The following is a 15,540-nucleotide window of genomic DNA, read 5'->3' on the forward strand; positions in this document are numbered from 1 at the left end:
AGTAGGAGAGCCTTTGGGGAGCGAAAGGGAGCAGGTAGATTACAAATTCTTCTGGAAGCAGGTGGCTAATGCAAATATAATGTTTGTGTGAACTGGCAGCATCAGTAGAGGAGGCGAGTGTGATTCTCCAGGACTGTAATCTGATGTGCTGTTTGTCTCTGAGTAATGCTTCCCAGATAAAGGAACCTTGTGCGGACTGAACATACAGATGCCATATCAGTTACTCGCTCACTTTTGCTAGACAAAGCTTCATTTAACGCATGTCCAATTTTAAAGCAATCTAACTCTCTGGACAACTTCCCAGTAACTCAACTTGAATCTATTCAAATGGAATAGGACTCTAGATATTTCACTCTTTAAATGAAAAGTTCACATGAAAATTTAAAAAAAAAATCAAGTAGAACTAGACATGAATATATTTTAATTTTTTTGGTGTGTGTGTGTGTGTGTGTGTGTGTGTATGGTAGGGGGAGGGGTTGGTTTTTATTGAAACCTCTTTACTTTCTTTCTGATAGTTGGAGATTTATCTGTCATACCTAGGGACTGTCACTTCAAAATAGGGTGACATTGCATTTATTTTATTTAGAGGATTACCTAGAAATTGGCAGGTGCTAGAAGCGGCTTTCTGAGAAACCAGTCACCTCTGGTCTCTGTGAGTTTTCACTTAATTAAAGTCATGTGGTAGGAAGAAAAAGAAAGCTGAAGTCCATGATGCAGCTGGACAGGCTTTTGCAAAAATGCCACCGTTTTCCATTTCAGTCCTGGTCAATATTCAGGGGGAAAAGTTCTCCTGTAGAAAAGAATCATTTACAATCTTTAGTCTGTTCTGTGAGCCCAAGGACTTTGCATTTGCTATTTTCTGTCTTCCTCATGGGACAGGGGAATCTTCATTGCTAAATCTCATGACTTCCTGACTTCCTCCATGTGCTTCACATTTGCGTCTGTTCCCATTCTACCCATGTTAGCAGTTCACTGCAGTGAATCTTCAGAAGCTGAAGGAAAGCGCTTCCTTTATTCTTCTTTTATATGTGGCTTATTTTTTTTTTTTTGCTGTTGATAAACATGCATATTAAGTGCTGTTTACATAATTATAGAAAAATACTTGTTTTTGTAAATGACTCAAAGTTTAGTTGGCTCAGTAGGCTTTTTATGTTTTGTCTTTGTATTTGTTTTGTAATATCAAGTATTAGTAGTTGAGAATATATATATTGGCAAGGGAGACTGGAGGGAGTCTGTGGCCTCCACATACCAACCCCAAACTTGTGATTTTTTTCTGGGACAGTAACTACTTCATATCATGTTATTTTTCTGCATTGCTTTTCTTACAGGATGAAAAATACTTTATCCTTAGTGAAAATATGTACAGCCATTTCAGTTTTCTGGCACACACCCAAATTGTATACTATCTATGATCACAATATTGACCCACCCACCAAGTTATTTGCTTATCATGGTCCAGAGTGAGCAATCAAATGACCTGAAATTTGCCTTAACTAAGAAAACAAAGAATGCAATGAGTCCTAATTCCTAAGTTAGAGATTTTAGTCTCGTTCTAATTAGTATAGCATGTCAACCTTCCTCGCTGTGATGGGCATTTGCTGAGTAAAAAAGGAAGGAAATGTCATATGTGCATCTCAAATCCGGTCCAGTCTGATTTTGAATTGCTCCTTAGTCTTTGCATTGTCTTATTCTTTGTCTTTCACTTCCGTAAGCTTGCAGGAGCATTCATCCCAGTTAACCTTGGCAGTGGTTCCTGGTCTCTCTGACATGTGTTGCCAGAGCCATTAAGACTTTAAATGACCTGGGGAGAAGGGGGCAGATGAAAGAGGTAATAATGATAGTTTGGGTGGAGTAATATGACAACAGGCTGGCTATGCACTCCCAGGAATCCCTCAGTGGTAGTGCTTTGGCGCTACTCTGTTTCTGTGTCTGGCGCTTGGCTGCCTGGGAATCTTCTAGTACTGATGTATTTTAGGAGATGTGGTTTCCATAGAAGAATAAGATAACCCACACATTTTGTACCTCACTGATAATTTTGAGAAAGTTCACACACACACACACACACACACACACACACACACACACACACACCATGCCTATCTTAAGCTCTGTTGTTGAGTAAAGTGAAATCTCAGAAGAATTTGGTGTGTAATTGACCATATTTTATGGACTCTCCATTGGCTTCCTTTTCCCTGGGGAAACATACTGAAGTAGCCAGTCTCTAGGGAGCTTAGAGACAGAGGTCTGATTGAAGGCAATTCAAGGTAGCTGAAGTCTTGAGCTTTTACATCTTTAGTGTACTTTATTTTTGCCAGACTTTATTAGTTGCTGATGTAAAGAAACAAGAGAGTAAGATTTCAGTATTTCTATTTCACATGTTGTGTTGGAATTCTGCGCTGTTGAGATAGGTGGTCATTCCATATGAAGCCTAACTTTTCCATCATGGGTTCCCCCTACTCTTCCCTGTGATGCCCTCAGCCACTTTATTGATTTTTTTCTAATCAGCATTCTTTTGAGAGGCTTAAGAAATCACTTAGTCCTATGAATTAATTTTTGTTCAGGCTAAAAAGGAAAGGAGCTGATATAGAAGAATCTGTTATCTTAATGGTGGTTTCTAGAGTCTTTTTAGTCTAAAAGGGTACTTCACCGTGGTTGTTCATGCCCACTGCCAACATGCTCTCTCCTGCTATTACTCAGCCATCAGCATCCTCTGCAATTCTGGACACTGCAATCACTTCTCTTGGGTGTAAACCTTCTGGGTTCTGCTGGAGCATCCACTGGCCTCAGTTGTCCTGTGCCCATATTAAAGGAATTGCTACTTCCAGCCTCTGAGCCCTTGGAGCCTTGGTGATGTGCCAGTTGAGAGCTGTCACTTAGTGGACTTCCGCAGGGGCTGGAGTTGGCCTCTACAGAGGGGTTGAATTGGGAACTCTGTTAGTTCATAGTGTGCCTGAAGTGCTTTGTGCCCCGCCCCCCACCTCCAGCATGTCTTGTGCTGTGCCTTCCTATGCTGTTATTGTCAGTGTGATCCTGTATTGTGTTCTGAATGTCTCACAGTCACTTCGAGTGAACAGAGTTTTACCCTCTTTTTTCTTGACTTGAGCTGGGACAGTCTGTGCAACAAATCCATATTCCTCTTAGAATTGCCATTCTTTTTCCCAATACTATTGATACAAGCTATGGTTAGTCTTATGGGTTTTTTGTTTGTTTGGTTTTGGATTTTTTGTTGTTGTTGTTGTTTTTAAGTGGGTTACTCTGTCTTCTTGCACACTGACAAAAATCAAAGAGAAGCCAGGTCATCTGGAGCCACTTAACAGACGGATCGTAAAGAAAAGTGACAGCAGATCTCGAGAGGCAAGTGAATTATGCCCTGGGCAGGTACACTGCCTGCGGTTCCTGAAGTGACTTTCCTGCTTTTCTCTCTCCTTCCATTTCACAACAGAATTTAATTTGGAGCACAATCTGAGTTAGAGATCTAAGACTGTTTCTTTCATGAATTGTGAATTGATCTCACAGCAGGGTTTTGGAATAACTGTCCTCTCTCTGAACTAAGGTCATGCTTGCTTTGGACTTCCCTTGGCTGTGTCTGCATATTTCATTGGCATCTTCAGCTCTGTGGTGCCATAGCACACCTCACAGTGGCACCTCCAGTTCTCCTGTATACTTCAAAAACTATTTTTGGTTTTCTGATATATCTATTCTTCTGAAACTCTTCACAGAGGGGTCCTTTTGGGTAACTTTTTCTTGGGATTACATTGCCTTGTAAGTTAGTGTGAGGTGAGAATAAAAATCCTTGCACATATTATAGAAAACTCTTTATTCGGAGTGCTTTATGATTTTTGGAAAAATTAAAAATAATATCTGCTTATGTATAAACGTATTTATATGTCCTTATATATGTGTTTTGTTTTTACCTCGATATATCTGCAGACACATTATTTAAAAATAAATGCATTGTTTGAATTTGCTTCTTAGATTAGTGCCCTCTTTCCAGAATGATTCTAACAGTCTAATGACTTAAGCTTCGTGGCTTTTGTGGATTTTCTTCCCAAGTCCGGAGTTTGTCCCAGTTAGGGTCCCACTTGGACTCAGTGAATACAGAGGAGCCTTTTCTGAGTCTTTGTTTAGTGACTCTAAATGTTTGAGACTCCTTTAAAGCATAGCGGTGGGGCTTGAGGGATGGCTCAGCAGGTAAAGCATGTAACTGCTCTTTCAGAGGACCAGGTTGATTCCTGTCACCCACCTGGTAGCTAAAAATGTGTAACTCCAGTTCTAGGGGATCCAGCACCTTCTTTTGGCTTCTGAGGGCACTGAGTGCACATACTTCACAAACATACACACAGACAAAACACTCGTATACATAATATAAAAATTAAATAACTCTCAGAAAATTTAATTAAAAAAAATGTGGTGATAGCTAAAGGCTAGTGAAAAACATGCTGCCCTCAGCATTGTATGGTATGTCTGATGCCTAGCCTTATGTGTACACCCCCAGATTCAAATACCCAGCCACGTGTGCGTGCTTCCAGATTCAGATGAGGGGTTTCTGTCCTTGACACTTACTCCCTTCCGCCCATCTCCTACTCTGTTTCATAATTGGTAACATTACTCAATATTTTATTATGGTCTGCCTAAAAATCTTGAGAGAAAATAAGGTGAAAGCCTGTGGAATTTAAAATGTGTTAGTAACTTTACAAGTTAGTAAAGTGCTTGGAAAACACAAACACTTGTTGAATTGTCAATCTCTTAATTGCTCATGGAAAGGGGAAGGGGACAGAAGCACTCATATCTTCTGATATGAAATGTGGACATTTGGTTTCTCTTCCTATGCACATCTAGGAAACCTTGCTCTCTACTGGTAACTCTTCCAAGCTAGACTTGGGAATGCCGTAAATACTGTCCTCTGAGTGTAAGGGTAACTATGGCTTTTGTGGAAAAGAGAACTCAGCACAGGGTATTGAAGTTCTCAGGAGCAAGCTGTCAGCATGGGTGTGTCTCCTGGGACTTAAACTTCCAGAAGCTTGGAGCAGCTCAGAACAGCTTGGAAATGTTCCTTTTTGAGAGACTTGTAGGTCAGCCCAACCCTCACCTGAGTATCTGCCCACCCTCTGCTTTGTTTCTCATTTGCCTTTGTATCTTTATGAAGTGAGGGAACTCTTCCTGGTGAGTCAGACATGTCTGCTTCATCAGCCAGGGAGAGCTAAAAATATCTTGGAATATTTTATTGGCTCACTATAACTTGAGTTTTAATTTCCCCATTCATGGCTAACAGAGTGTGTTAGCTATGGGTGGATATTGCTTTAAAGTCACGTATCTAGAAGAATTGCCCTGGGTCCTCTTAAACTGCCTAGGAGATGAGTTTGCTCATGTGTTCTATGGGCATTTGTGTAGCTCTGCCAGTCACTAGCATGAAGTAATTTTGATAGCACATAGATTGGGAGCTATATAGACGAGAGACCAGGACAGCCTTGCATTTTGGGGGTCCATGCAGACGGGGAGACTGGGAAGCTGGAGGTGAAGTGAAAGAACTAAAACTTCTACTTGCTGTGATGCTTGGAGCTGTGGAGGGAGAATTACTCCCCCAATCTCAGTGCTGACCCATTTACCACATTCAATGCATTTTTTTAAAATGTGGGTTTTTTGTTTGTTTATACATCTGTGTAGGTATTTGCCTACTATTCAAGGGTGCATCACCCCACGCGGAGGTCAGAGGGATAACTTGAGATGTCAATTCTGTTTCTTCCAGAAGTGGGCATTGGTGGTCAGACGCAGGTCCCCTTTGTATATATTACAGCCTTAGCTTCCACATTGCTGTGTCTTTACCTCACGTTACCTCTTGTTGCAGCTTTGTAGCCAAGTCTCTGTAGGATTTTGGTTCTTCTTGCAGTTTAGGCTGCATACGTATACATGAAAAGCAAATCAATTAGAAAGTAGTAAGAAGGCTGGGGGTACATGTAGTGACAGAGTACTTATCCAGTATGCATACCACCCTAAAGTCAAGTCCTGGTAGTACAAAAGAAGCAAACACACACAGACGACAGACAGACAGACAGACAGACAGACAGACAGACACACACACACACACACACACACACACACATGTGCGTGCGTGCGTATGTGCGCTGGGTAAAATTCCATTCATAACTAGACATCAAGAAATACACTTAAGTGTGTAAAAGCTGCAACAAGAAAAACTGTACAAGCTTACAAAAGCACATAAACTATGTCCTGAATAGCTGGAGAGACAGCTCATGCTTCTGAATGGGAAGACACAGCATTATGAGGTCCCTTCCCTCAAATCTAAGACACTGTCCTTTGGAATCATTCAGTAGATCCTAAAAAACTAACTCTGTGTGTGTGTGTGTGTGTGTGTGTGTGTGTGTGTGTGTGTGTGTTGCTCCTATCCTGTTTATTTCAGTAATGCATCTATTTGATTGTATAAAACCCCACTTCCTGAGTCTGCTTTCAGTCCTTTAGTGTGTGTGTTCCTCCCTCTTTTCCTCCCTCTCTCCTTCCCTCCCTCTTCCCACTGTGTGTGTGTGTGTGTGTGTGTGTGTTGTGTGTGTTGTGTGTGTGTGTGTGTGTGTGAGAGAGAGAGAGAGAGAGTGTCTAGAAGTCATATTGACAGATTACTTTTTTTGAGGAATTTCTAGTCTTTTTCTTTTTTCTTTTCTTTTCAGGCAGGGTCTCAATGTATACCCTAGCTGGCCTGGAACTCTCTATGTAGACAGTCTAGGCTGGCCTCCATCTTGGAGATTTGTACATCTCTCCCTCCCAACTGCTGAGCTTGAAGGAGTGTTACCATACCTGGCTTCAATATGTAAAAAATAATAATAGCTATATCATTTTTCATTGCCAACAATACTTCACGAACTTCTATTTCTTCACATGCTGCAAGCATAGTTTTTTAGAGTAGCCATTCTAATGACTATGGAATGGTATCTCTTGTGCTCTAGATTGCATTCTCCAATTGTGTGATGCTGAATGCTTTTTTGAGGGCCTACTGACATATGCATATTTTTGTTGGTGGCAATTTCTGTTCAAGTCCTCTGTGCATTTTTAATTGGGTTGTTTACGTTAGAGAATAAATCACAGTTGTCCCCAAGTCCTCCCTGCTTTCTGGAAGTTGAAAAATAAAGCTGAAAACAGCAAATAGTGGCCATCTGGATGTCATTCTTGATTTCAACGGCTTCCTTTTAGTGTTTGAATTTACTGCACCAGGGAGATACTTATTAAAATGACTTGTGATATTCTTCAGTCTGGTTGGTGATTGACATTTTTATTTTTGTTTTTTAGTGTTTTTCTTTTCCTGACAGTGTCTCTCTGTGTAGCCCTGGCTGTCCTAGAACTCACTCTGTAGACCAGGCTGGTCTTGAACTCACAGAGATCCACCTGCCTCTGCCTCCCAAGTGCTGGGGTTAAAGGCATGTGCCACCATCAACTGATATTTTGATTTGTTGATGAAGATCCATTTCTACTTTCTGGAGAGTTAAGTGCCGTGCAATTGTGATGTAATGCTGAGTTTTATTTGATGATTTTCTAGTTATTTATTTGAACGTTCTCTCATTTTCACTAGTGTAGTAGTTTAAAAAAACCCCATAGGCTCATATGTTTGGAATCTTGGTGTCCAGTCAGTGACTCTGAAGAGATGATAGAACCTTTAGGAAGTAAAGCTTTGCTGGTGGAAGAACATCGCTGGGGGTGGGTGGTGGAAGAACATCGCCGGGGGTGGGTGGTGGAAGAACATCGCCGGGGGTGGGTGGTGGAAGAACATCGCTGGGGGTGGGTGGTGGAAGAACATCGCTGGGGGTGGGTGGAAGAACATCGCCGGGGGTGGGTGGTGGAAGAACATCGCCGGGGGTGGGTGGTGGAAGAACATCGCTGGGGGTGGGTGGTGGAAGAACATCGCTGGGGGTGGGTGGTGGAAGAACATCGCTGGGGGTGGGTGGAAGAACATCGCTGGGGGTGGGTGGTGGAAGAACATCGCTGGGGGTGGGTGGTGGAAGAACATCGCTGGGGGTGGGTGGTGGAAGAACATCGCTGGGGGTGGGTGGTGGAAGAACATCGCTGGGGGTGGGTGGTGGAAGAACATCGCTGGGGGTGGGTGGTGGAAGAACATCGCTGGGGGTGGGTGGTGGAAGAACATCGCTGGGGGTGGGTGGTGGAAGAACATCGCTGGGGGTGGGTGGTGGAAGAACATCGCTGGGGGTGGGTGGTGGAAGAACATCGCTGGGGGTGGGTGGTGGAAGAACATCGCTGGGGGTGGGTGGTGGAAGAACATCGCTGGGGGTGGGTGGTGGAAGAACATCACTGGGGGTGGGCAGGCTTTCAGTCTAGAGCCCGCCATTTTCGGTTCTCTATCTTTATCTCTCTCTGCTTCCTCTGTGGGGCTGAGATGTGATCTCCCTGCTTCTCCTTCGTGCTGCTGCTCTGCCTTTTGCACCATTACAGACTCTATATCTCTGGAATTGTAAGATAAAATAAACTCTTTCCTCCTTCAGTTGCTTCTGAAGGTGGTATTTTACCACATCAACAGAAAAGTAACCAATACAATTAGCATATATTTATTATTTACAATAAGGATTTAATTATGACATTTCATACATGTGAAGATGAACATGTATAATAAACGCATTGATCATGTGCATTATATATATCCCTCCTCTGGAAATCTGGCATCTTAAGTAATGAGAAATCTTCACTGAAAATATTCTTGTGACTTCAAGACAAAGGAAAATGTTAGGATATTTCTGTATATTAAGTGATACAAAGGCCAAGGAAGTATACTAAATTTGTTAAAATAGAAATAAATGAATGATTTTCAAATCTGTCTTCTGTGCTCTCTCTCTTTTTTTTCCCTTAGCATTAGGACTCCTTCAGTTTACCAGTATTCAAGATAACTAGGGGTGAATTCAGATAAAGAGCTGCCTTTGTGTGCTGAGCTTTGTGGCATGGCTAGGGTGACTCCTAGGGGATTTTCCTTGACTTTGTGAGAACACATTCTATCTCATGATGTAATCCTAGAACTTGCAAATGGCTGAGATATCAGAGTCCGAGATTGTATCTCATTCCTATTTAGTGACACTAACGCATATACTTCATTGGTACTGTTATTAAATTTGCAAATGTATTTAATAATATATCCATTCATTTAGCAAATATTCACTACGTACTATTCATAGGTAAATGTGATAAGTGCTTGGAATATAATGATGAATAATGCTAGATTCTTACTCTGAAACAGTCCATGATTTTATTTTTAGTTTTTAGTTTTATTTTTAGCCAAGGTATAGGTTGGTAGTTTGGAGAGTGGAGTGTGGGAAAAATGTGTAATGTATCCGAAAAAGCTTAATCCAACATCCTATTTGCTCTGGTAGGATATGTGGCATGTGTTTGATGACATCAATCCTTCATGGAGGAAATTAGAATAAGCCTCACAAATAAACTTGGAAAATGATAGTCTGGGTAAGTGGGATGAAACTGAGGAAGAGTAAACGCACACACATCAGTTCCTTGTGGTTGTTATAAATAAATACACAAAAGCATAAGCAAACTGGGCCTTATACTCTCAGATATTCTAGAGGCTGAAGCAGGAGGATCCCAAGTTTAGGGCCATCCTGAGAGATAGGGATAAAGAGTATGGTGTGCAATGGTATTAAGCCTATAGATTTGTAGGATAAAGGGTCTTGAACAGGAGGAGGAATATATGTAGTATGCCAAAGTTGAAGCCTGGCTTGTAGACATTTGGGGAAGTCACTGAGCAATTTTAGGCAGAGAAATAACATAACCATATATGGTATTAAGTCCTCTAAGATATTAAGGAAGAGTGTTAATGTAGCAGGGGACGTAAGGAGAGGAGTGGTCTGAGTAAGAAGTCTTGCCTGGAGTTCTTTGTGTTGTCTAGAGGGCAGATAGTAGGGGCAGTCAGTGACTTCCATTGTCTTGTGGACAGATACATTCTAAGTCTTCATTATTTGTGATACGGTGTAATGATGGAATTGAGATAATTCAAATCAGTAGATGCTCTTTGTTTTATTTTAGGTGGTGCCTCATCCTCTTTTTTCATATTAAACCTATTGCTTCAGATATTGGAAGCATAAATTAGATCTTTGAACTTAAAACATTTACTGTTTTGCTCATCCTGGAAGAATGTGAAACTTAAAAGTTTCATATATATATATATATATATATATATATATATATATACATGTATATAATATATTATATATGTATATATAATAGGTACACACATATATTATATATATGTTATTTTTATGAATTATTTAATTATTGGATGAAACATACCTTTAGCACCTGGCCATTTTTCTTTAATGAGCTCATATAATGCAAGTTGTCCCAAACCGATTTATCTAAGAATTATTTTTCTTAATAACTTATTTTTAATAACAAATAATTATTATATTTGCAACAATCAAGTAAGATAGCACACTGCCATTCCACAGGGGTCTCTTTGATGAGCTAAAGGAAACAATGCCAACTGCATTATCCGATACCTTTCCGACTCAGCCAATTATTTATCTTTACTTCATCTTTCAGATTCTACCCACTTTTCTCAGTATCAGCTTTGCTTTCTTAACAGAGACCCTGACTATCCCCTACTCTCATGACCTTTCCTGAATCCCCTGTCCATCAGACACTGCCCATGACAGCTGTTTGATTATTGAACTTTTATTTAGGCTTCATACCACTTGTTAACATTGTGTTCCTTGAGCCCTATTCAGACTTCCAGTTTTCTGTGAAGAATAGTCTTGGGACTCTTTTTTAGTAAGATGCTCAAGCATTTGAGTAATCAAGACATGAAGAGTCTTCAGACCAAGGGACATAGCAGGCCCTTTCTATCGGTGCAGCGGAGACAACTTAGAGCAGCCTGCTTCCCAGGTGCTCCCTTGCCTCTTGGTATCTGAGATGCCTTTGTCCACACACAAAACTACACAACACTTACCTCAGAGGTTTATTCTGGAGCCAAATATGGGTGACCATGGCCTGGGGCTCAGATTTAGTTTCTCCAAATTCCATATTTTGTGTTCCAACATGCTAATAGTTTGACAAAGTTTTTTGTGGTAATGGAAAAAAGGAAGTCATAAATCAAGGCACTTTGAAAAAATGTTGAAGTATCAGGTGGGTGGGTTGAAACCTTTGCTATAGGCCTCGGGAGTGGTCCCATGGTTTTCTTAGTCTTTGGGTTGGTAGAAAGTAGCATTTTTTAAAATACATTGCAAAAGGTTTATATCTGCCAGTCACAGGATGTTCTGTCACACACAGAGGCGAGCAAGGAATGGCTATTTAGGGGGCTAAAGGTAGCCTAAGCCTAAGATAAATTGTAATTAGTCTCTGAACCTGCAACAATTCAACTTCTCCTCAGTCATTGAAGTTCTCTTGAGTTAATCAGCTTTGCAGAAGGTTCAAGTTGACAGTACAGTTTCTTTCTGGAAACTTGTTCAGAGTTTATTAAATTGCCTAACAGCACATCCTACCCATTCCGATAAAATGAATAACTTACTCAGAAGTAAACCTACAGCCAACATTCTTTTGAAAATGAATGTTTTTTTAAATAATTTTTTTTACATTTTTATCCCATAGAAATTGTGAGGAGATGATTAATGCAAGTCATTCTGTCAGAAAACTGTCTCATTGGATAAATTCTGTGGTAAAACTGAAATTGAAATGTTTTAAGAGATAAAAAGAATCCATAAAGAAGTTCTGAATGTTAAAGCAGAATTTGTTCATACTTTTTTAAAAACAGATGGTGCTGGGTGTTGTAAGGCAAGATGTTTATTAGATTCCATTAACTACATTTAAATGTGCTAGAGTTGTTTTAAGATATCAGTATTCATAAGTTCTTCATAACTTGAATTTTATAACAGTTTAAACTTGAAAATGTTTTAGGTGTCAATTTACTTATGTGTAAGGAGTATGTTATTTTTTGGAAGGAAAATTCCCTAGGTTCATGCACAAAACAGTTTGGAGAACACTGTTTTGGGTTACACTCTGAAAAATACTGTTCCCATATCACCTGAGACCTTGTTGAAAATATGGACTACTATTAGTGGATCTCATCTAGGAATGAACTATACATGAGTCAGTGCTGTAGGCCAAAGCAACCAGCTCATTTTACAGAAGTGTCAATATTGTTTATCTTTCCCCCGGGGCATGGCTGAACTGCTCTCACTGTGGCTTCCTGCCTGGTTTACAGTGGTTATAACTGGAGCCTAAGGTTACAGAGGACACAGACAGCTCTCTAGAGTGAATCTGCTCAGAGAATTCCCTTCTCCCTTTCTCCAACCTCAGTCCCAAGTCTGTCCAGAGTTCCCATAACTACACAGGGTCTCAGTCAGTATGCAGGGTCATTTCCTCCACTCCTTATCCCTTCTTCCCTCTCACCAAGCCCAGATTATCCCTGGAGTGTTTGAAGGGATGAGACTATAGAGAGTAGGATGTAGATATTTCCACTGTGAAAGACCACATCCTGCGGTGGCGGACCCACAAAACCATTCAGTGTCTGTGCTACAGGGCTTGCTAGTCTTTGAGTTGCCTCTGGGAGGTTTGCAAGAAAAGAATTGGGGTTTTACCTTATTTGTTCATTTTTAATAGTTAAACTAGAGTCAGTGAAGGGCTTCAAGCCTCTTTAATAAAAGTTACGTGTGGATTTCAGATGTAGACCCATAAAACAGAAGAACAGGAAGAAATGCAGTGAGATGCTCCCAGTCGTTCTCTTAGAGAGACAGTTGGGGTAGCTAGAGCGGGTAGCTGGACAGAAGAACAGGTAAAGAGGAGGTGGTAAGGGGGATACAGGCAAAGGGAATGGGAGATGGGAAGCTTCTGGGCCCGTGATTCTCAACCTTCCTAATACTGCAATCTTTTGATACAGTTCCTCATGTTGTGGTGATCCCCAGCCATAAAATTACTTTTGCTGCTACTTCATATCTATAATTTTGCTGCTGTTATGAATCATAATGTAAATATCTGATATACAGGATATCCGATCTGTGACTCTAAAGGGGTCGCCACCCACAGGTTAAGAACCACTGCTCTAGGTTACTGTGTAGTTTCCACCACTGGAACAGCTAAGCAGTTTGCAAGGAAGAAGTACCCTGAAGTAATACAAAGCAACAATCTTTATCAAGAGGACTTCGAAGCGTTCATGGGTAGAATTCAAGGGTCTGTTAAGTTGCATGTGAATAACCTCAGACTGAAACTTAGATATTGTAAAATATTTGTTCAATTGTCATCAAGATCTGTAAGCTCTTCAGAACTTTCCTTTTATATCAGTTTAAGTATACAGGAGTTTTATAGCACTTGGAAGTCAAGGAAGGTGGATCTGAGTTCAAGGCCAGCCTGCTCTATACTGTAAATTTCATGCCATCTAAGGCTACATAGTGAGACTCTATTAAAATTAAAATAGTTTTAAATGCCAATTTACATATGTGGGTTTTTTGTGGATATAAAAAATTAAAAATGTATTGTGTGCATGAAAGAATTTGAAGAACAGAGTTCTGCATTGCACTTGAAAGAATGTTATGCCACAAGCACTCATGACCTTGCTATAAATGTAGTTTACTATAACTGGGTCTCATTCAAGAATAAAAATACATATGGTTAAAGTTGACATTTATTGAGTTAGTTCTGTGTGCCACAGCAGGTGGATGTGGCAGACTCATTTCTACAAAGTATCTGTACTGTCTTAGACCTCCCACTAGATCTTGCTATTTAAAGTGTTAATACTGGAACACATAGGTTATATTGAACTTAAAAACATTTAAAAACTGAATTGATTTCTCCTGCAATTTATTGTCTTTTTTCTTTATAACCGTAACACCATTATTCTGGGAAGGGGTCCATAGACTTTGTCAACTGTCAAAGGCTTCTGTGATGCAGGAAGATTAAGGAGTGAGCCTTTGTTTGAACATTGTAGTCCCACATAGAATGTGTTTGTTTTGGTTCTGTGTCAAGTGAACTGGGAGTTACCAGATATATTTGAACAGAGGTAAGACATTATAGTCCTTTTGTTTAGAAAAGGCTCCCTATGGCTTCTGTGTTGACTGGAAAACAAGGTAGGAGGTTGAGTGGTAGGTAGACTTACAGTCACAAGGAAACTAATTATCAGAAGACAGTAATGAGAAGCCAAGACAAGAACTAAATTTCATAGGAGGTGGTGGCTTGGACTATGGTGATAGTAATGGATACATTTCTATGTATTCATTTGGGAGGAAGAGCCATTACAATTTCCCAATAGATTGAATGTGAGGGAAAAGAATCAGTGTCCATTTTTGACCAGAGCAAAGGAAATGTGGAATTTCCATGGCCTGGAGGAAAGAAGTGGGCAGATGAAGTGTGTGTGGTAAAATTGGCATGCTAATTTGTCATGCAGTATCAAATGTTGAGCTAGCACTTGGAGTTATGAGTGGATAATAGTGGAGGAGGCTTTCTGAGCAGCAGTCACACATTGGGGAGTCACTGTGTAGGCAAAAGTCAGTGTTTAAAACTTTGGGCTAGGTGAGATGGTCATTGTAGATGGAGAAGTTGAATCAGGACTGGTCCAGCCAGGGACTGGACCAGGAAGAGACTGAGGTAAAGTTTAGTGAGAGCTTACAGTGAGGCAGGAAGACACCAAGGCATCCTGAATACAGTTATAAAATAATGTCAAAGAGGGAGAAAGTGTGCCTGTTGACATACTGTTTATGTCCAGGTGCAGATAACGCTCTCAGCACTGTCTAAATATCAACCCTATGGCTCGTAAAGCCTGGGGATGGGAATCAGAATCATCCCATGGACAGATGAGGAAACAGAGGAGAAACTGAGCCCTTGGGTCCCATGCATGGGGATGACAGAGCTGAGACCTGAAGCAGGCCTTCTCAGTCCAGAATCAGTTTCGTTAGTCACAATGCTCAGATCTCTGAATCGCTGATCTGTGTGAGTGGAAGCAACTCCTCAGCACTGGTTCAGAAGCAAAGCCACACCAAGATACCCAAACTCTTCGTATAAGTTTTCATTCCACCAATAACTAAAACTAATTGTGGAAAACATACATATAAACAGAAGGGAACATTTTTATCAATTATTTTAATAACTACAGAGTATTAGAATTTTGATGAAGTTAAATAATTGACTTTACTAAACATATCAAGTTGATATTAACAACAGAATTGCAGTAGTGGTGGATAAAAATGTAAAACTTTATTAATCATACCAAGTTGATAACTATTTTGTCATTGTAACAACATTGTAATGAATACTTGCATCTGGATCTTTGAATGAATTCTAAATTTCCTTTGGGGGCGTGCTTTCAAAGGAAGACTTATCAAACTCCCCATGCACCTGTTCAGAATTTGAGATAATTACTAAAGATGGCACCCATTTCTCTCTCTTAATTGATCTCCCTGAGTGTCCAATGGAATGGAATGCTATGGTATCTTCCTCTATAAATGCTTATCAGCACAGCGCCTGGTTCATACAACATTTTCAACAGATGTTACTGATTGTACTAGCAGAGCTCTAGCCACAAGTAACTACCATTCTCTC

At 40.4% G+C, this 15,540-nt stretch overlaps 1 protein-coding gene across 6 annotated transcripts in view; it reads left to right on the forward strand.

Moving 5' to 3' along the window:
- The window catches only part of Fmn1 (formin 1), a 374,621-nt gene that overhangs the window by 110,585 nt on the left and 248,496 nt on the right, over positions 1 to 15,540 (forward strand). The gene's annotated exons all lie outside the window — the stretch shown is intronic.

The sequence above is a fragment of the Peromyscus eremicus genome, chromosome 4 (genome assembly GCF_949786415.1).
Source record: "Peromyscus eremicus chromosome 4, PerEre_H2_v1, whole genome shotgun sequence".
In the NCBI taxonomy this organism is placed as follows: Eukaryota; Metazoa; Chordata; class Mammalia; order Rodentia; family Cricetidae; genus Peromyscus; species Peromyscus eremicus.